The sequence below is a fragment of the Aquila chrysaetos genome, chromosome 1 (assembly GCF_900496995.4).
Source record: "Aquila chrysaetos chrysaetos chromosome 1, bAquChr1.4, whole genome shotgun sequence".
NCBI lineage: Eukaryota > Metazoa > Chordata > Aves > Accipitriformes > Accipitridae > Aquila > Aquila chrysaetos.
In genome coordinates, this window is record NC_044004.1 from 48,101,723 (window position 1) to 48,125,201 (window position 23,479).

At 36.3% G+C, this 23,479-nt stretch overlaps 1 long non-coding RNA gene across 2 annotated transcripts in view; it reads right to left on the reverse strand.

Moving 5' to 3' along the window:
- The window catches only part of LOC115342632, a 179,233-nt gene that overhangs the window by 118,307 nt on the left and 37,447 nt on the right, over positions 1-23,479 (reverse strand). Inside the window, exon 4 of one of the 2 annotated variants that reach the window (XR_005933194.1) lies at positions 20,642-20,700. The exons of the other annotated variant lie outside the window; for it this stretch is intronic. This is a non-coding gene — a long non-coding RNA (uncharacterized LOC115342632). Of the gene's footprint in view, positions 1-20,641; positions 20,701-23,479 lie in introns of those variants that run through there. 2 annotated transcript variants of the gene reach the window in all.

The following is a 23,479-nucleotide window of genomic DNA, read 5'->3' on the forward strand; positions in this document are numbered from 1 at the left end:
GTGCTCATTCTAGTATTTCTAGTAATTGCAAAAGATAAATAGTCAGAAACCCAGTTCCTACATCATAGGGCAGTTTCCATTCTGACACAAATGCTGTTAGTTGAGTTGGCACTCTTAGCCTCACTGCAGAGCAACTGAGACTTACTTTACCTGTGCTTACAAAACCCATGTTCAGCACAGTTCTGGGATACAAAGGAATGCTGCCAGAAGTTCTGATTTATGCTGACTGTGCACTGGCCTGCTGGGATTCTCACTCAGGTTTAAAAACAAAACAAAAAAATAAAACTGATGCCAAAGAACAAAATATAATAGCCATCAACATTGTTTAGTCAGTATTTTAATTTTTAAGCAAGAAAAAGTCAAATATATTTTCAGGCAAATACCACACAAAGTTCAAAGGTGACACGTCATGAAAAAAAATAAAACTTTCAACCAGCATCTAGCTCTTTTCCTTCAATACCCAAGTCTTGTGCAGCATTAAGGTCATTTGACCAATGTAAGAAATCTGAAGTGTTGCTTGGTTTCCACTACCACTTTTCACTTATGGATCCAGGATGTCATATCACATACAGCATGATTCTCACAGGTGAATACTTATATAGGATTTTATCAAAATCTGACCAGACTTCATCCTAAATTGTGCTGGAATCCTCACTTAATGTTCTAAATGAAAGCAGCAGCAGTATAATGACCTTGTAGTAATTACTCCTTCCAACACTAAACCTAAAACCAAGCTGTTCATATGAAATCCCTCCATTATTCTCTGGAAAAAAATGCTTGAGCTATTACACCAAATTCTGTAGGTCATTATCACAGCTCTGCATCTTGGAAACATTAACCAGTAGCAGAAAAAAGATGGTGAGCTATATTAAAATCTGCTGTTTTGAGAATAATGTTTCAAAATAGATTGCAGGGCTCAGATTATGGCCGATAGTTCTAACAGCTTTCAGTAACTGATTTATAATGCCACCAACATTTTCGCTACACAGGAACTGAAAATGGACAGGTTGTCCTGTTCTCCATTTTGGCTCATTGAGAAATTTTTGCAGATCAGAATGTTGAACCCAGTCCATTGTTTTAATTGCTTTAATGCTAGAAAAAGAAGCATCCCTACCAAATTATTCCTCCTTGCCCCATATATTTCAGCTGTGCACTTTTAACACTGGAATCCCAACCTGTTCCCTCATATCGTAGTCCGGCGGAAGCAAAAATGCAACGTTAATTATTTTCTGCATATTTTTCACAACACATGGGTTTTCAGGCCACTGCTGAAACAAGGGGTTGTCAAAAGCACAAAACAGTGCTTTTCCTCCACTTACCATCTTCTTAAATTGTTCTACATTGTCTTAAATTAAGGTGTGATATAGAAAGGATGCCAAGATGTTGACGACATCCAGACAAGGCATACCATTGTGTACCTAGGCAGCACTTGGAAGAATATTCTATGAAGTATACTAAATCCAGAGAATCTAGTGTCAGTGAGTCCCCCAAAAAATCCAAGTGCCAATTACCACACTGCTTCTGTGATGTTTTGTGAGGAATTCCACTGTCTCTTTTTCACTGTTCATATGCTTATATGAAAGCCTGAAGCCTATACTATATTTAAGCCTTAGATCTGTAACAGTAAGCTGTATTCACCACATAACACAGAAGTTCCCCTGCACCATGAAGAGAAGGAGCAGTTGTCCTGTTTTCAGCTGGGATGGAGTTTATTTTCTTTCTAGTAGTTTGCATAATGTTATGTTTTGGGTTCAGTATGAGAAGAATGTTGATAACACACTGATGTTTTCAGTTGTTGCTAAGTAGTGGTTAGACTAAGTCAAGGATTTTTCAGCTTCTCATGCCCAGCCAGCAAGAAGGCTGGAGCGGCACGAGAAGTTGGGAAGGGACACAGCCAGGGCAGCTGACCCAAACTGGCCAAAGGGGTATTCCATACCATGGGATGTCATGCCCTGTATATAAACTGGGGGGAGTTGGCCTGGGGAGATCGCTGCTCAGGAACTAACTGAGCATCAGTCAGTGAGTGGTGAGCAACTGCAGTGTGCATCACTTGTTTTGTATATTCCAATCCTTTTATTAGTAATATTGCCTTTTTATTATTACTGTTATCATAATTATTATTTTCTTCCTCTATGTCCTATTAAACTCTCTTTATCTCAACCCACGAGTTTTGCTTTTTTTCCGATTCTCTCCCCCATCCCACAGGGTGGAGGGGGAGTGAGCAAGTGGCTGCGTGATGCCTGGTTGCTGGCTGGGGTTAAACCACGACAGCAGTACAAACAGATTCTGAAACAAAACTGCTATTGCGACAACTGACTGAAAGTCTTTGAGACCACGCAGGCAAACCATTAACACCAGTGTTGTTACATATTACTTCCTGCACAATAGAAGACTTTACTAAACCATTCAAATAAACCTGCCAATCAAGCACGACCACCTCAGCTTATTAAGGTTGTCACCATAGCTCACAGGTTTTTGGGAGGATTTTTGGGTTTTTTCCCCTTTAAAAAAAAAAAAAAAAAAAAGAAAGAAGAAAAACAGTTACCTTGGGCTAGGTTTAAACCACTTTGTTTCTCAGTCTCCCTTTCCAATGACTACTTTTATCCTAAATCCATTTTTCACATTGTCAGGTTAACAGAAATGAAATCTGCCCAAAGCATGCAATTGTAACCTTTCCAAAGAAGAGCCAGAGATGTATCCATGATGCACAAAAGCAAAGAGCCCAGCCCAGGTCCGTGGATGCTGCACTGGATGCCAAAACTTCTATGCACCAAAACAGCTAAACTCTTATGAACTGAAATGTTGTTGTTTCTCTTGCTTTAACTCTATGTGGAGTTCAATTCAGAATTCAGTGAAACTTAAGAACTTAAAATATCACTAATACACAAAAAACAGTGACAGCAAATAAATGGAATCTAGTGCATTTGATTTCAAACAAAGCAGAAAAAGTTTCACAAAGAAATACACAACTTGGAGAAGTGCCTTACTTTAGGACTCTGCAAGCCTATTTTTATTATAATTGATTCTTCTTGAAAAGAATGCTCAGGGTTAAAAAACATATTTGCAACCTTTTCTACAATATGGCTCTATTTGTTTAAGTGCCATAGGTAGAATCCATCTGCAGTCTTAGTATTTAACTGTAAGTGGATGATATTTATTTAGCTAGTACATTTTTTCTGACATTTATATTACCTCAAAGGACAACACTGCCTTTGGAAATTCTATTTCAGATTGAGCTAATTGAACTTTTGAAGGCATGGTAATCTTGTCATGAATCAGCAGCGTTGGTTATGACTTTGAAGGGGCAACATATGATAGAAATTGATTTTTTTTTTTTTCAGCCTCAGTGAAAAGGAATCAAATTGCATAAGAAAATAAATTAACTTTAAGTGAACCAGACCCCTAAAGGTATAATCTCTAGATGCCCCACTCCCACAACATGTGTACATACACACACTTTGAAGACAGCTTGTCTTTATGAATAAGACTAAAGCTATTCTAGACTTAAGTTTACTGCTTTTATTGAATATCTCAAGCTAACAGTAAGAGTATTTGAAGAACTAGAACAATATCTTACAATGTATACATTATATACTGAAGGTAAATAATTTACTCTGGAGTAATCATTAGCTCTGGAGATTCTTCAGTGAAAACAACTGTGGAATTTAAACCTAATTACTTGTAATTGATAAAGTTTCTTATTTAGAGGTCATTAATCTAAATCCAGGTCATGTGAAGTAGCAAACAAGCACTAAATACAGTTTTCTACCTCAAAAGAATTGGTATTCTCAGACAGGAACCATGGAGATACAACAAATCTGCTTCTCCTGCAAACAATATAATCCATCCCCCTAACTGCCTCTAAAAGTCCACACTACATAGAGAAAAGCAAGTTCTTATATGCTGTACAACAGTATTAATGTGAATTTTCTAAAGAGGTCCATACACTAAAGAAAAAAGTTGAAAATAACTGATCTAGAATAAAAACTGTCTATTGGATATTCATAAGAGTTTTTGGCAGGCAGGAAGACCTGCAGCAGCCCAAAATCTCCCAATCACGTGGGAGGGAATGTAAGCAGGGGAAGAGTTGCAGGAAGATGGTAAAAAAAAAAAAAAAAAAAAATTAAAAGGACTCCTGCTCTGAAGACTTGATTTGTGCTTTCAGTAAAACATCTGTCTATTCTAAATGGACTTTGTCTTGAAGTACAAGTCAAAGAACAGGCCTCTTCAGAATTCCCAAATCCCTTCATACAGTTTTGTTCACTTTTTCTGCTCCAATAATTATTTGGTTGTTCAAGGCACAGTGGAACAGTTTCACTAAAAGGATGGAAAGTGCCTCTAAACAAATTAGCCAAAGCCTCCAGCTCTGACGTTCACCTAAGTAGAAAATGTAGGGGAAACTCCCTCACACTCAGAAAGACAGTGGATTTTAGACTACCATACCTTAACAAAAAGGAGTTACATTATTGAACAAAAGGTATTTGAGCACATCCCTGCCCTGTGTCAAACAACAGGTTTATTGAATGCAGCCTCTCCCAATAAACTGTTGGAGGACCCTTTTCTGAGCATTTGAAGTAGGCTTGAGCACAAGATAGGTGCTGAGTCATTTAACTGTGATACAACGGAGGCAAACTTTCTGTACGTTCTTAGATGCCTAGAAAACTTTAACTGAAGACAAGTTATGCACCACCAGGTCAGGGAGTAATTACAGTTGGGCACTCTACCCCATAGCTGGGACCCAAGTCCTTTTGAGGCTCTGGATCTAAGAAAGTATGCTATTTCACTGTATACTAACTTGATACACAAGATTAAGCTTTCCAAGGCATGCAACAACAATATATTAAATCATGTGCTCTACCTGTTCTACAGGAAAAGATTACCTTAAAGCTATTTGGGATCAAATACAAATGTCTACTGGACCAACTCCTGATTTCTAGTATTTCAGGGAGAACTGGCCAAAGCGCAAATAATTGTAAATTAAAATTCTCATTTTATGGCTCAACCTGGTGTATGAATTTGTCTTTTACATGTGTTAAAAGGGTAAGCATTATTAGAAGTAAACGATGTGTTTTCATTCAAAGATGGACATTTTGTGTAAAAAGAATCTGAAAGTTATCACCAGGGACAACCTACCGGAAAATAAACAGACAACCTGAAAGCAATTGCTATATAAACAATGAAAGAACCTTAAAAACTTACCACAGTTTGAGGAGACAAATTTATATTATGTCCTATTTACTAGGATGTAAACCAATGCTTGATTATTTCTAGTAATTCACGATTAAATAAGTATGACCTTTTCTGAACAAATCTTTAAGCCTACAAGAAGATGACAAATCAATATGCTCTCACCCCACAGGGTCATCACTCAGCAATTAGCATGCTTCTAGAAGCCATACTTGCAAGACTCAACACAGGCTATTTCCTTAGAATCGCATTGAAGCATAAGCTGAGAAAACAATACCATCAAGGATCTCTGTCCACATCTTACTGTCTAAATTAATCCCTCTCCACAATAATAGGTAACTCTCTTTTTGAAAGTGAATATTAGTAAAGGAAAAATACTGAAAAATAGTTTAGTTATTTGGCTTAAAGGTTACTTACTGCAGTACACATTTTCTAAATGAAGCATCAGTGTCTCCCTCCGTTACACTAACACCCCATCATGCCTAAGCAAAATTCTGCTTGCTGTAGCAGCAGAGCGCAGCAGCAATGAACACACAGGACAATTCCATGCACCTTGTATGAGGGCAAGATGTCATCAATGACACCTTGTTAACAGTTATTCCTGGAAATGAAGGAGAAGGAGACCCTGAATGAAGGAAAACAATGTCTGATGCCAGAGATAATTAGTCAGCCAAAAAACTCTATCAGCATATGATGAGCACTTAATAGGAGGAGATACATGAGATAATAGTGACACAGGCCATTAAATTTTCTCACAACAGCTCTCAGTAAAAGTGCTGTAAGTCTTCCAGGACTAAGTTATTTAATGCAAAGGCAGTGCCAGTGTCTCTGTCTAGGTTGTAATTAACTACGCAGGGTGCAATCTGCCCATGAAGAAACAAGTGTTGAAAGTAGGTTGTTTCCTTTAACCTTTCCTTTTTCTCCTTTCTGACTTTATTGAATGTAGATATACTAGACCAGACCTACACAACATTTGAGTCTGGAACCTACTGGTACCCGTCATATTGACAGTAACAATGAGTGGTTGTAGGTATTTCACAGCAAAATATTTTTCCTGATCATCACAATATATAAAGTGAGAAATAGTCAAGACTCAGTTATGTCTTTCATTAAATAGGTAGTTTCTCTTGATCACCTTTTTCTTTGTTGTTTTCTCATTTCTTCAAGAGATACCCTCTTGAGAAAAGTTATCTTCATTTTAGTAGAAACTACTTTTACTGCTAGCACTGGAGCTTAACAATAAAGCTAGCATGTTATTTACTCTTGCAGATAATCACAATCTTCTCCTTTTAACAATATAAAGTCTCAATAACACGTTTCACTCCCAGAAAAGTTACACACCTCACTGTTTTGAAGCGTACAGTCCAAGATTTCCTATGCTCTCATGGACCTTTCTCACACTTAGCATTTGAATGTCAGGATGTCTTTCATCAGTTTATTAAGGGACTTAGTTAAAAGATAGTTTGATTCTCTCATCCTGTCTTCAGAGCAAGAAACATATGCAGTCAAGTGTTTTATTATAGTAAACTGTATACATTTATATATGTTTGTTTATTTTTACAGACATATTTAGGTTTCTGCTATCTTATAAGGATTTGCGCTGTGCCAGTTTCATTTCAAGATTATCAAACTTCATACCTAAAAAAAAAAACCCAACACAAAAGGAAATAGGGAAATCTACTCCTATATTAAATACATAGAGAACATATTTACATTTAATAATTTTGCTTGGTTTACCTTGAATGCCAGTGATCTATTTTAATGAAATAGCAGGAAATTTACTTTAATATCACACATAAATGCCCGATTCTTTACTGGACACATTACTGAGATAAAAAACATTATTCTCCATTGCTTTATACCTTAGTCACTCACAGTGAACATGAAAAGCTTCCACAATGGAAACACACAATAGAAACCAATGTACAGCCATGACAAACTCAGACTAGGAGTGAATTCCCATAGCCAGAAGGTTATTGACAAGAACTTTTGGTGGGAACTGTAAAAGGAATTGAGAAACCCAAAATATTTTCTAACCTTTAAGTAAAATTCCTCCCAAGAATGTGCAGCAATTCATCTGATCAGTTACAAGACAGTGTCCTGAAGTTCTTATAATGCACAGAAAGTAAAAAAAAGTAAACAAAAAAAAAAAAGCAAAACGGAAAAAAAAAAAAAAAACAACAACACCCCCACCCCCCCCAAACCACCCCAAAAAACCAAACCAAACCAAAACAGCCCAAAACAAACCAAAAAAAACAGACCAAAAAAAAACCAGTTTCTTAAGCCTTTCCTGTAGGTAGCAATAAAGCTCTATGTTCTTGCCAAACATAGTTTCCCTCTTATTTTTTTGGTTACGTTTGCTTTGATGCTTTATTGGAACTTTAAAAAGACAATTGGAGACTACTGCCATCTCTGCATAGACCCTATGCATGTGTTTCAGTTGGAAATTGTTTTCTCCTAGCCAAAATACAAAAAAGTGATTGGAGACAGAAGAAGAGACAAGCTGCTTGTTGGTTCTGCTATAAATCCTACTCTCTCAATTTGCTACTGCTGTTCCTAGAGGGGACTGACACGACTCTAAGGGAAATGTTTTCTTTGGGAAAAAAATAAAATCCTCTCTAGGCTTCTAGTGCAAGTAAAGTAAGTATTTTTTCTGTCAAATCAAAATAAGTTCTCTTTAAAAGAAAGAAAAAAAGAGATCATCTTGTTAATGGCAGAGTCTTTAGCAGTATAAGCTTTCACAGGAAACTAATAAAAGTGAAAAATTGTGAAGTGCCATCATTTAAATTAGGTTGCTGTATGCAGTGATTCTGATTGCTACTTATTAGAAGTTTACACTGACATTTTCATTTAATATAAAATCAAACAGCACTGTTCCACTTCAAATAGACAGAAAAAAGGAAGCATGCTAGTTTTGCATAATATAAACCTGGTATACAGATCACATATGATTTCCACCTTCCTCCTCTGCAGGACAAGAGCTACTTAATAAGCTCAGAGTAAGGAAGAAAAGGCAATGGATCCTTGGTCTTCCCCATCCTAATGGCTGAGAAGGCTTCAATCAGTTTGCTGGAGCAACTTCTATTGAGCAGCTCAATCACTTTCTGGATAGAAAAGGCCTCATCCCTTTCCCCTTAATTTTCTAACAACTAGCCTCCATCATGAACTCTTCTGACCTTCATGGAAGGAATTTAGCCAAATGATTTCTCAACATAATTTTCTGTTTAGAGCTAGTTGTTTGGGTTTAGAACAGAAGTGTTTCCTTATCTTTAAAAATTTTACTTATTTTACTGAGAGATAAACAAGCATTTCCAATAGACCCAAGCTGTTCAGACTCCTCCACTGGAACTCTAGCTGGCTGCTTCACGTGAATAGGACAATGAAATATTTATGTTCAGTTTTCAATATTTGCTGAGGAAAACTGTCAGAAATTGAAGAAACTGTCAGAATTGTAATATTCTAAATAAAGGAAATTTAAAATCTCCTTAGATTCCTCATCTTTCTCAAATACATAATATTTTTAGTTTGATGAGACTTTGACAGGTGTTAGAAGAAGAGAAAATGTGTTGTTTTAATTTTTAAAAAAAATGAATAAAACCGCTTGACTAGAATTAAGAATGTAAAAAAATATTCCACTGTGTCATCCTATGCTCCATCCAGCAAAAGTCTGTCTCAAACTCTGGCATGCCACAACTTCCTGGAGTGACAAATTCCAGAATTTCTACCTGCTGCATCAAAAAGTATTTTCTTTTATCTCTTTTAAACTGACTTCATAGTGGTTTCAGGGACTGTCACTTAGTTCCAGAACTGTGGAATTTGGTGAGTTACAGTTCTGCTTGTCATAACCTTCCTCCTAAGCTACCACCTTTATGATTTTGTAGACCTTGATCATATACCCTTTTAGCCTTTTCCTATCAAACTGAAGTCACCTTCATAAGGGCTAGTATTCCATCTCTCCTGCAGATTTCCAGGTGAAGTAGCCTGATCACACAGGTTTTTTATTCCAAAGACTTGAAACCATCATGAATTTCTGAAACACCATTGAGCTATGTTTTAAGCAATAAAACTGAGAGATAGTTAAACTCTTGCACACTTTGATGATGTCATGAGCTTCATCATTCCAGCCACGTTACAAAATCTGCCTGTAAAACAGACACACCATGTGAAATTACATTCTGCATTTGCTAAATACGCAAGCGTGATTCTTCTTCCTCCACACAGAGAAGAAAATATATTTGTTTCTATGTCAGATGCTATAGGGAAAGATACTACTATATGTTAAAGTTTCATCTTCAAGTTAAAGATGTATTTAGACTTGTTTTTAAAATAAGTGTGACAGCAATATTTGCTGAAGTCACATGAGACCACTTCTTCCTTGAAGTGAAATGTAGAAGCGCTTACATCCTTGTTATGCACAACAGTTCTGTATGCATCATGAATGCAACATCTACAAAATTAGGTATTTCAATTACTTTGGGATACTGAGAGAATATAGCAGTTGGAGAATAGAGGGCAATCTTCTTTACACACAGTCTTTACACAGACTTTTACATACTACATTTGTTCATCTGAAAGAGTTTAGACAGATCTTTCCATTTGTTCTGAACCATAAAAGTGACTATCTCCCCTCAGTATGAATTTTAGTATAAACTATGTAAGAACAAGTATCTGAGAAGACTAATACTAATAGCCTGCCTTTTCAGAATACAGCATATGATTTTACAGCACATTCAGCATAAGGATGAAAGACTGCTACATTTTCCTAAAAGATTAAAAGTTGCCAAACACTCTCATAAAATATGATTAAGGCCTGCAATTAGTCTTAGGGTTAAGGCTTGGAAACAAAGAAAGCCTAAAGCTGTGAAAAAGGGGCTGCCAAAGCAAGGGGTGGGCTTCAGAAAATTCTCCTTATAGCTCTTGGTCTTGGCTTAAGGCTCAGATGAGGGCTGAGTTAGGGTTGAAAAGAAAGGTAGATCGTAGAGCTGCAGCATAAGTAGGGCTAAAAGGCCTGCTAAACAAAGGGAAAGGCTGCCAAAAGAAATTTCCCTTGAAAACCTCTCTCTCTGGGTCATGGCTGTTCATCCTGGGTAAAGACTTATCTGAGGATCAAGAGTTAGGGTTGGCAGAAAGAGGTTGGCAGAGAGATCCCAGAGCTACAGCATGTATAGGGCCAGAAAGGGGCTGCCAAAGGAAATCTCCACCAACAATTTCTTCCTCTAGGCAATGCCTGTTGGTCTCAGATTAAGGTTCAACTGAGGGCACTGGTTGTGAGACAGGTAAGACCTAAGATCTGCAAATAATACTTATGCCACTACTTTGTCCCAGATTTTGTTGCCCATTCTCCAAGAAGCTGTAAACTTATAGATGCTTCTGAGAAAGGGGGGTCTTACCATCATAATGTGGTTGTATAAGTTATTGTACTAACCTCAATTCTGGCAGAATTCATAGGATTTTTCTGTTGTTCCCTTGAATCTTCAGTGATGTCTCAGTTTTGTTAAATACCTTTCCACATAAAAATGAACAAGCCCATTCACAATTACACATTTGAGAGACAAGTAACTTTGGACTATGTCCCCCTATAAACCTGCACTGTTCTCAAGACCTGCAAATTATTTTTCTCCTAGCCATTCTTACTTGGGCATGACCTAAGATAGGAAGGAAAAAAAACCCTCTGATGAATCTGAACTAGCTGCCAATTATTTTTTTTTTTAAATTTTTTTTTTTTTCTCCAAAAACATCCTGATTCTCTCTTAAGAGACTCACAGTTCTATTTTTCTCTCCCTTACATCTCTGTAGACCAGGAATATTTCCCAGAGAATGTGGAACCCAAATCAGGCTGAAAACAAAAGAAGATACTATTATACCCACATCAAGGCTAAAGCACAGAGAACAAATGAGATCTGGAAAGCAATGCCCTGCCAGCTGGCATTTTACCGAACCTGTACAGAGGGTAACAACCTCCTACTTGTTCATTCTTGTACCTTTTACAAGCAATTAGATTTCAAAAAAGGACTCATAATTAGACTTCTAATCAACATAAATTTCCTCTACATGGATTTTGATGGATCAGAGCAGACCAATGAAGCCAGTAAAGTCTCTTTTTTTATATCCCTTAACATCTGGGTTGTCAATATATTAAAAAAAATCTTAGGAAGTTCATATTTTTCTACCAGACCTTCTGTTAATTATTAAAAAATACCTCTGACATCTTGAAATGCTTAAGGAAATGCTGCTTCTGGTGGATCAGAATATTTTCCTAGAATTGACACTACAGTAAGTGGTATAAGGAAAGTCTAACAAAAAAAATCACTTACAAAAATATGCCTAGAAAACTTAATTATAAGTATTTCAACATATATTGATGTATTTATATGAACTAGTTTCTATTCTCAAGTACAGTTACACTGTCTTACAGTTGGCATCATCATCTTATGGCCAGTCATCTGCTTTATACAGCACATATATATACACACACACACGCACATATATTAAAAGCGGTGGCCATGTATATATATATAAAAATATAAAAAATACCACCATTCAGGACAATAGGAAAAACATAAGAAGTTAAGTAAGAAAATTACATACAACTGATATTTCCTCTTGGTAAGCTTCCAATTTCTAAATCATTTCTGTATTTCCTGTGTTTTTAATCATCTATTTTTATTCCTTTACTTTCTGGAATGCGATTCTGTAAATATACCTATCATTTATTACACATAGAAACTGAATCTAAGTCAGCAATGCAAATCATTATAGATTAAGCTAAAATTTCTAAATGTTTTATCATTAATAGACTGCCTCATTTTTTCCCAATTGTCAGCTGTAATTCATTTACTTTCAAAAGAAAAAAAAAAAATTGTATTTTTCAGCTCTCAAAACCCTGAAGTCATCTGCCATTTTAAACATTCTCTGACCTTCATAAAGTCATTGCTTTATGTTCAATTTTCTAGCATGCATTCAGCATACTAAAATACTTCAAAATTATTGTGCAAGTTACAGAAGCAAGGAATATTGTGAAGATAAATCAGAAAAAACAGCACAAAACATACATGTTAAAGCACTGCTCCTACACTTACATTATACTTAAGTATATTTACACAGACAGAGCTAGAGGCTGGGTAGGACTTTTAAGGACTTTTAAGGTAGGGTTCTTGAAATCTATTGCTATCTGATAAAACCATTAACTGTCTTATACCTGCCTGCTTGAATACGCAGGCTTTTGCCTTAGAGCTTTAATGTAGAGTTCTGCAAGGACAGATTTAGGATCCACGCAAAACAGATGAGAAATGGGTTGTCCATCAACCTCTCTACACAGATTCTCAATAAATTACAATAACACTGCAACAATAAATATCATGTTTAATCTATCTTAGTTCGAGAGTTTATCAGACCTTTAAACATTTGCTGTCAACAGACATTTCTACCTACTCCTGGCAGAAGGCTTTTGTATTTTCATTAAAAGGTCTTTCAGCAGCTCAGGAAGGATAAAAAAAACTTGTATTCAGGGTTAATGGCAACCATCAAGACTCTGTGCCAGAGTGCTACTGAAAAATTACAGCAAATAATCTTCAAGAAAATAACCTTGTTCATTTCATGATCTATTGCATGTTGTCCTTTCTTCTGTGACAAAAATCACACTAAAAGATTAAACTGAATCATGACCCAGTGTAAGGTCACATTCTCACAATAAATAGCAGGGCGGGGAAACACACAATAAAACAACACCACCTTAAAGACTTTTTAACGAGATTTTTTCCTTTCACATCAAAGAACAGCACCCACTGACTCTCAATGACAAAGGTGCTAAAAAAAGTATTTTAAAAAAATTGATTCTTCAAAGTGAATGACAGGTTCAGCTTAGCATAGTTTCAATTCCTCAACAGAATAAAAACAGAAAAAAAACCCCAAAACTCTATTCTTGAACTAGCTGAACTTTATTACTAATCAGAATAAAATTTTCATTATAATGAGGCCTGCTTACATTTCTGCAGTCTGTCAGAGTTTCTATTATAAGCCCTTATTCACAGGAGTTTAATTTTGTATTTTAGCAAAAAAGTCTGATTTTGCACAAAAGGCTTGGATTTGGGACATTTAAACCATATCTAGATTAAATTGCTTCAATGTAAGATATGTAAGTGCACAGCATGTCTCATGTATTTCAAAGTCATTTATTTTTAGGTTGACCAACTCATCCATTCTTCTTGACAGACAGCTTTCCTTTTTACATTTATCCTTGCTCCTATGACTTCCTCCGCTGAAGTTTGCCAGTTTTCTGCCTTTGAAAAAGCTTTGCTATGGGTTCTGTACAGTTTTTTCTGTTACAGGAAGGGAAAATTATGATTAAAGAAGTAGTGATCCTCCATACCTTGGGGCTGCACATGTCCACCAGAGATCTGGACTGACAGAATAGCTATTCAGCTGCACCAGCAAAAGTACTTGTATACACTTACTTTACGGTTGGCAAGGTAACAGGTACCCTGGATCCATCTCAACACATCTCTCGAGGAAGAGCAGCAAAACCAAATCAGACAAAAGCCTTGTTCCCATTTCAATTTCATTCTCCCTATTTCCCTAGAAAATATTCATAATGAGAGCAACAGTAGCTTGAGAAAAGACAGTGGTAGCATATCAGAGGGAAAAGACCTAAAGCGCCAGTGGTAATACCAGTTAAGCATTTGGTTTTTTTTATTTAAGATATTGGTTTCTTCTTTCATAAGAAAGAATAAAAGTTGGCATATGTATTTGTAGTCTTCAAGACAGACTGTAAGTACAATCTTGCTACAGATTATTTCTGTTCCCTAACCCAATGTACAAATACGTAAGAAATTTTGCATTCCTGGTATCTCTTGCTAATAGCTGACTGATAAGACATTTTCTCCTACTGTTAAAACAACGTATTTGTAACCTTGGAAGTGCCTCACAAGTTGGCAAGAAACAGAATTTTAAAATAAATAAATAAATAAATTTGCTACTGCATGAATTGAATGAACTAGAACATTCATAATTAAGATGACAGTCAACTAGCACTGTTCTTTCTGGTCCATTTCAGGTACCTTTGAAATGGAAAAAAGAGTGATGTAATACACAAATCAAATATTTAAAAGGCCAGAATAAAAATATTATATAGATCTGAGAACAATTTTATATGACTTGAATTAGCTTTTTACAGTTTGTCTTTTTAACAGTTTATTTTCATCACGATTTAAAATCAAACCCTTAAGACTGCTCAAATGCTCATTATTAATGATGGTTCATTAGACATAACGCTCCAAAGTAAGTTACAACTTTAAACCTAAAGAAGTTAAGGAACTTCAGATACTATCTTGCATCCATGTGATGGAGGATTATGCAAACCATAATTTTATTTTTTTTCCTTGTCCAAATGTATTTATTCTTACAGAGAAAATATCCTACAGGCTCTCGATTTTTTCAACCTCTACCTCCAATTTGGTGATTTCACTCTAAAACAAAGTAATTCCAAACACTATATAGGGCAAGTCACTCATTTTCTTCTTCTGCAAATCTTGCAGAGTGGATCAAATAAAAACAATTAATAGGAATAAGGGTTGCATGATGAGCCTCTGACTAGACATGACCATTACTATTAAATATTATTCTATGTCCAAACAGCTTGGTGACTTACAACTACGGTTGCCTTTGTAATTTATCTAGCTTGGTTTCTGTTCACTAGCATCACCTTCGTGCTCACTTTTTTTCTGTATTATCTGTAGAATTTATTGTACTTTTGAAATGAACAAATGAAATTAAAAACCTATACTATAGTATCTATACTATAGATTTTAAAGCTAAGATTAGCAAGACACACATAAGAAAGGGAAATGCAGTTACAGTTGCGAAAATGTGTTCTAAGGAATAACCCGCACAGGCAGCAGTTCAGTGACTTGCAAGATATACTAGGCACAGTAATAGCACTGTCACCAGCCTGTAACTCCTGTGTTCTTCAGTTATTTCATTTTACTGCACAATAAGCAACAGAATAACTCACTAACCCAGAATGTGCCTGCAAGACTCTGCTAACTGCTCTGCCCAAAAAGGGAGGGGGGGGGAATCATTCTTTATCAAAATTTAAATGTTGCTCATTAAGCATATACAACATGTGGTTCATATGCTATATTTCATATAAAATAGAAATTGTTTCTTAAACTAGTAATATTTTTATTGGTGTAGTAAAACTTAGCTCATTAGCTCCATGTTAATGAATGAAGATTATCTCCAGGAACCACTTGTTTACCACAGTTCAGGTACCACTATACTGCACTAGATTACACATCCTCAGAAATATTAATATTTCTTGGTTAGCTGCTCCTCAATGCATCCAACAAACATACTTGAGAGCTAGACTGAAGAAGAAACATTTATAGAAAAGTCTGCCACATGCAGAATTGATTTAGTAGCTACAATTGATCTACTATATTTAAATCTTCTATGCCACACTTTTTCTCAGATGTTATTTAGCTTAATTTATAATTTATAGAATGTTTAATTCAAATGGCAAAGAAATAAATACAACTAAGACCTTGTTCCTACTCACTTCTCTATCTATATGCCTGCAAGAGATTGCCTCATTTCCCACAGACCATTCCTTTATCTTCTCATTTCTCTCCGTAGCTAACAGAATCCATTGCCAAATTGGTTTTAAAATGTGGTTTCATTAATTCTTTCCTCAGACATATTAAAAAAATATTAGATCTACCTATGGGCCATATATCTCTGACAGCCAGGCTTTAAAGTACATCTATATTCAACATTCCGGTTTCTGTCCCAGTTGAGACATGAGGCTTAAACATTCTGACTAGAAAACAGAATATGTCATTCCCTTGAAGCTTGGGTCTAGTCATGTCATATTGGGCTATGTCATAAAACTAAAAGGAATAGGAAGGAATGCGACATTAAAAATAAGACAGTGCAGGCATTGTGCTATTAAGCCGTTCTAATATTTCTTCCAATAAAACCTCACTGAAAGCTGGTTAAACTAAGATATTCTCACTGGAGACTCTAAATATACATAGGCATTAAAAAAGAAATAATCACACAGTTCTTGCAGTGCTTGCTCTAGGGATTTCATACATGCAGGCCTCATGAAGCGCTGGTATAATCTGAGTAAATGAAACCACCTCTGGATAATTAATATGTAATAATCCACTAGAGTGCAATTTTTTCCAATTGAATTGTTAGTACATAATTTCCTTCACTCACAATCCCTTCTGCTCGTGTGTGGTTAATCATTTATATTACCACCTTGACTTTAGTTACATCATACTGCAAAACGCAGTTCAAGCACTAGTATTTAGAACACTGCCAAAAGGGTAGTGGAAAGGGATGCTTCACAGACAAACACTGTATCGTGGTTTAACCCCAGCCAACAACTAAGCACCATGCAGCCACTTGCTCACTCACTCCCCCGCCACCCCAATGGGATGGGGGAGAGAATCTGAAGGAAAAACATAAAACTCATCAGTTCAGATAAGAACAGTTTAATAGAACAGAAAGGAAGAAACTAATAATGATAATACTAATAAAAGACTTGGAATATACAAAACAAGTGATGCACAATGCAATTGCTCACCACTTGCTCACCGATGCCCAGCTAGTTCCCGAGCGGCGATCTCCCCAGGCCAACTCCCCCCAGTTTATATACAGGGCATGACGTTACATGGTATGGAAAAACCCTTTGGCCAGTTTGGGTCAGCTGTCTTGGCTCTGTCCCCTCCCAACTTCTTGTGGCCCTCCAGCCTTCTTGCTGTCTGGGCATGAGGAGCTGAAAAATCCTTGACTTAGTCTAAACACTACATCCAAAACACAACACTATACCAGCTACTAGAAAGAAAATTAACTCTATCCCAGCCAAAACCAGGACACACTGTAACAGATACAAGCTGATTCTAGGTCAGTAATATGGTTTAATATAGTTAAAAAGGTAAACATGAATGATACAGATCAGAGATTTAAAAGTACTGCTGCTTTTATAGACAACTGCTTCTTGCTTAACAGCAAAGAAGATTCACTCTTTTAGATAGGCTTATCATTTGCATGACCACAACTTTCCTAAAACATCCATTATTTTTACTGCAGTGCCAAGTAAAAGATTCTCAGTGGCTCAGAGACATTTCAGAAAGACAAGACACTGACAGAAATTTTAGATTTAACTACATAAATCATTATTCACATTCTGAAGTAAAAAACATCTATAGCAAATTTTCCCATTTTCTCTTGTGCCTAGGACCTTACACCAGGAAGAGAAATTAAATGCAAAGACATGGAGAAACTATGAATATAAGATACAGGGTACAAGGGTCAACAGTCCCAAGAAGACCTTCAAAATGCTTTCATTTGTGTTTCCAACGTACACTACAGTTCCTCTGAAATTACTCCCTAGTATAATAGCTTGACAAAACTGTCACATTTCATGCATTTGAGAAGTTAGTCAGCCTTCATATTGCTTAGTATGTGTCCAGCTTGGTGACTGAGAACAGGCAGCATGGATTTACTAATGGTAAATCATGCCTGACCAAGCTGATTGCCTTTTATGATAAAATGACTGGATTTGTGGATGAGGGGAGAGCAGTGGATGTTCTTTACGCAACAAGGCTTTCAGCGCTGTCTCCCACAATGTTTTCTCCTAGGACCAGTTATGTTTATCTTCGTCAATGGCCTGGAAGAGGCAGGGTGCTTGCTCATCCGGTTTTCAGATAGCACAAAACTGAGGCGGCATCCCAGTTGATATGCATGAGGGCAGCTGTCCTGCGAGGAGAGGCTGAGGGTCCCATACTTGTTCACCTGGGAGAAGGGGTGGCTTTGGGGATAGCCAACAGCAGCACCCCAGTGCCCGTGGCAAGGCTACCAAGAAGACATAGCTACAACAGTCCATGGCAGGAGGGCAAAAGCTAACAGGCAACCTGAAGACCACATACTGGTTATAAGGAAAGACACTTTTTCACTATTAGGACAGTGAGACAGTGGAACAGGCTGCCCAAAGAGGCTGTGCAGCCTCCAGCCTTGGAGGCTTTCAGGATCCAGCTGTATCAAGCCCTAAGCAGCCTGGGCTGGCCTCAGGACTGACCCTGCTTTGAACAGCAGGTTGGACTAGAAACCTCCTGAGATCCCTTCCAAACTGAATTATTCTATGATTCTATGAAATCAATATTCAGTGTATCACTTCTACATGTTTTTCACTGCAGGTGACAGCTTACAAAATGCCCTACAGATGAATATGAATCAATTATCAGTATGAATATAAATCAGGTATCAGTACACTACAAGGAATAATACAGACAAAACAGATTCCAGAGCATTTTAGATTTCTTAGAATCCACTAAAAAGAAGAACAAGGGAAGCTAGAAAACAGACTGCCAAAGGCGGAAATTTTTGAACTCCAGTCTTTCTGTATCCATTCATTTTTAATGAGTCACCATGAAAAATTAAAAAAGGCGTTTAAATTTTATATCCCACGTTCTACTTTCTACTGTTTAATGAAATGATTTTTCCCCTTTTTAAACAGAAAATAAAGGTTGATAGCTGCTATAAAAACTTAGTTTTGTCATCTAACCATAACTATAATACACTAAATGCCTGCTGGGAAGTACAAGACTTTCCAACAGACTGAAACAATTACAGGTCAGCTTGGCCCTCCTTCCCTTCCCCCTTCCGCACCAAATCATTCTCCATACATCGCTGAAGGGTTCTCTGAGAGATTAATTACATTTTTTTCTTAAATAAAGGGTATCAGGAGCAGCAGCAAGTCTTGGAAGTTCTCATTTGTTGGGTCTATTTGCAAAATGCCTGACATAGGGGCTCAATGTCATACTTCAGATAAGGAATGCAGGACATCCACAGGAGCCTTCCTTTAGGAAAAGCCTATAAACCCAAGCTGTTTGACAACCAGATGACTCTTCTTTTTTCACACATAATGCAGTTATTTGTCTTATGTTAAAGGGAAATATTCCATAACAGCAACAACAACAAAAAAAAAAATCAACCCAGAAAACAATAAAAACTAAGACAACTTTCCCAGAAAAATCACACATTCTCCAAACCAAGACCACTATCAAGGCAAATCTTTCTTGCTAATTACAAATACAGACCCCCAAATGAATAATGCATCCTTCAGAGAAAAGTTCAGCAATGATTTTACATCTCTGTTTACACAATTTAGATTCAAAGAAGAGACTTTTACTGTTTTTACTAAGTTGATACTTAACCAGCTGCGTGATGTTAGTGTAACAACTGCATTCTACACTCCTATAATTATGTCATACGTGGATTGTGCTATATAACCAAGGTTTCTTTGCATATTACTAAAACAGATTGTTTGCATTTTAAATCTCTTACCTTGACAGAAGTTCCAGACTCCACACATATACCCTATACAACATGGATAAGGTAAGGAGTCTAGTTTCTAGTGGTCAGTTCTTGTCCTACTGAACACCATTAGGACAAAAATATTTGCAGAACACTTACCCACTTTAATTGACAGGTCAACATGGTTCTGTACACAGAAAACTGAAACATGGTTGCATTTCATAGAGCTTGAAGAGAACTGGCTTTCATGATCCATGATGTATTTTGAAAGGTAAGCAATTCCTACACAATTCCATGGACCCAAGACGTTTTGAGCTTTTCATGCAGCAAACAAAATACAACAGCCAGACAGAAAGGAGTCCTTGCCAGTCTATCTGCCCATTTTAATCTCATTTATACCTATTGAGACAGGCAATAGGGCCCCTATTTTGACTTTCAGATACTTTTTACTGGTCATTTATGTAAGAAATCAGCCTTGAATAGGTCAACATATGATTCCTGAGATAGGATAGCGTTTTCAGATAAACTTCTACAGACTGCTGTATTTCCATACAAGTTCTGTGCATTTTCTAGTGGAAAAAAACCCCAACAATTTGTCAAAAAAACCCTCTTTAGCAGCTCAAATAATTTATTATCACAAAAACACTATTTGATGCACAAAAAGGGTAAGTGGTGCTTAAGGAATGAAACAGGGATGTGTAATGAACAAAAATCTAACACCCCTGCTTTATTTTCTGCAAGGGTTGAGAATGCAATGGACTGCATTCTCTGAAAACATAAAAGAAGTAGTAAAGGATGACCAAATGGGAATGGTCTTTGAATACTGACTTGGAAAACTGTATTCTACCCTTAATACAAAGTTTTTACATGATGCTTTCCAAACTGTTTAAATATTCTTTCTGTGCTGCACCACCATCTGTGAAGCACAACACCACACAAATCATAACAACTGTAATAGTCGTACATTTTGCATATCACTTAACTACTTTTTTGAAATTTTAGAACAAAACAGTACAAAAAATAACCATTTTGAGTCAAAAGAGGACTGTAGCAGATATAGCAAATAATGTAATAAATCCCCTTCCAATGAGGTAGTTAAGAAAAGTACTGAACAACATTTTAGTTAGCAAAATCCATCTCACCTGGACAATCATATGGGATTTCCCCTGTGGTCCATATGCAGTCTCTGACCTGGACAGAACATATACACAAGAAAAGCAACCATGTCCTCACCAACTCACATAAGGCATTCCCAAGTATCTGAGGATTTGCTCTTGCAAGCCTCTGCAAAATTATGGTAATGAATTATATGTTCCCGCATGTCAGTTGAAATGTCAAAATAGCTGATATTTGAGTGCTGCATTTCCATTAAGACTAATACAACAAATTGACTGAAATTTTCCCATTGGCCTCAGTGGTATTGACTCAGACCTTAAACTTTTTATTTGTCTTTGCTCACTGGCACTGTGTGCTCATCATAAATTTGAATAAATTATTGCATTCTCAGTATTCCACACCACATTTACAGGGTGAACTTCTACCAAGCACGAGTGATAGCACGAATCCCTGCATAGTATTTTCTCCTGCACATTAGTCCATCAGAAATTTTGACATTTTCAAAAATGAAAACAAACCCCAAAAACCTTAGTAAGTGACAGAATCAGGCTAACAGCTGGATTTTTATTTAAAAAAAAAAAAAAAAGCAAACAAAATAGTTCATCCTTTGCAAGGTTTAGCAAAACGATACCAAGTGAAATAAAATAAAGCTACTGATGTTGACACTACAGGAAATAAAACAAGATGAAAAGGATGAATTAGTGAGTAAGTCTCAACAGAATCATGGAGTAAAACATGAAATATGCCAGCATGCCTTTGAAGATACCTACTAAGACAAAAAAAAAAAAAGACAGCATTTAGTGCAAAAAGTAATAAACCATTAGAAAACAGTAATAAACTATTATTGCACAGTGCAGCTAATAATTTTAAAAATGGGAAAAAATCAATTATTTATGATAAAATACATTCAAAGTATTAAGGTTGGTACAGATGCACTGCAAGAAAGTAATTAAGATTCCTAAAGCTTATAAAATACGCAATACTTTATAATTATAGGATAATCTCAACAAATGTGGAGAAACAGATAAAATCTGTGTGCCCAGGGAGGTTGTGGAGTCTCCCTCTTTGGAGATACTCAAAAGCCATCTGGACATGGTCCTGGGCAACCTGCTCTAGGTTGGGGGTTGGACTGGATGACCTCAGGAGGTCCCTTCCAACCTCTACCATTTTGTGATTCTGTATGAAGTCATTAGCACAGAATAACAACAACAAAAATAACCCTAATTTACATTTCTATGACAGCCTCTTTACATTATTTTAGTATTGTGAAGAATAAATTGTAAAATTCAGTGAGGTTTGCTTTTTTCTAAGCCTTCATTCCACTGACAGAACAATGTAAAAGGTACTTTACTGGACATACAAAACAAGATGGTGTAGTCCAGAAAAACAACTACATTTATTTCTCAGAGGAAAATATTTCTCTTACTCAACTAACAAACCAATAAAAAATTCTAGAAAAGGAAAGGAATCAGAGATCTCATAAGACATATTCAGCAGTGTTTACTTCAATAATAGTGTAATCATCATTTTGACCACAAGTCAGCTCCCAGCTCCGTTGACATTATATTAGTTAAAAATGATCGTTATTCATATGAAGTTAGTAAAAACTATACACCTGTAGTTCTCCCTAGGAGAACATGACATACTTATCTGTTCTTCTATACAGACTTTTCTCTAAAAATATCGGGACAACATGTATACATCTTCTAGAGAAATGTTTTAAAAAAAAAAAAAAAAAAAAAAGAGGAAGAGTGCGTCATTATCCTGTAGACATCCATTTTCTCCTACTGAATCATGGCATGCAAAGGAATCTATAATTAGTAAAGACAATTTAAAAAAAGAAAAAAAGAAAAAACAAGTAATTTCTTTATATGTGATACCACGTGGCAATTAAAAGCTGTTGAAACAAGGCAGCACTCACTACCTGAAAAGTGGGAATGGTACTCTCAGAATGACATTATAAATTAAGGCAATGAATGCTGCATTACTTACACACCAGCATTCAAAGTGATCCAATGTGACACCACAATGAAGAAAGTTTAAAAAAAAAAAAATAAATCCAATCACAGCCTTTATGGGAACACACATGGAATTACTGTATTTCCTCAGCAAAGCCTGTGGAAATATCAATAACTGTTGTCCTTTCAAAGCTTTTTTATGACTTCTTGTTGTATATTATTGCTTTAAAGTTATGACCAAAAATAGTTATCCTTTGTCACTAAATTAATTCAGAGGATATTTAGGGGATGCACTGTATCTTTAACAGTTAACAGCATCTCAACGCATGCTGCTCATGGTATTACCACTGCAACATTTTGTTTTAATAAAGGCTCTTGTGACTGAATCTAGATGCATATGTTCTCACTTACTTTATGTCTGGTGGAGCTATCAGCTCATTACCATTCACTACCTCCCTTAAATCATTCCCTTAGGTATAAAACCCATCAGACTTATTTCCATTCAAAATTACAATATAAGGCAATGTTTTAGAAATCTGTGAGAGGTGAGGGGGAACTTGCCTTTAATCTGTAATTATAGCAAGGAGTGTGAATATGAACTATGGAACGCTTTGAAGGAATGCTGCTTTATAGATATAAATCCTTAGTTTTACTAGCTACAGAAAACAACAGTTCAACATTGCAGCAAAGGAGTAGGAGGTGGGGTGGGGGGTTAAACGTGCCAGACTTTCTCCTCCCTGGTACTGTGGACAACAATAACATTTCTTGTTTATTTACAACAAATAAATTACAATACCTTTAATCCTTACATGTACAAAATGGGACTTCATATTAAGGTAGAGTGAATAGGTCACAAGGCACATCTTAAAAACATACCTCGCATGAAGTCTGCCGGT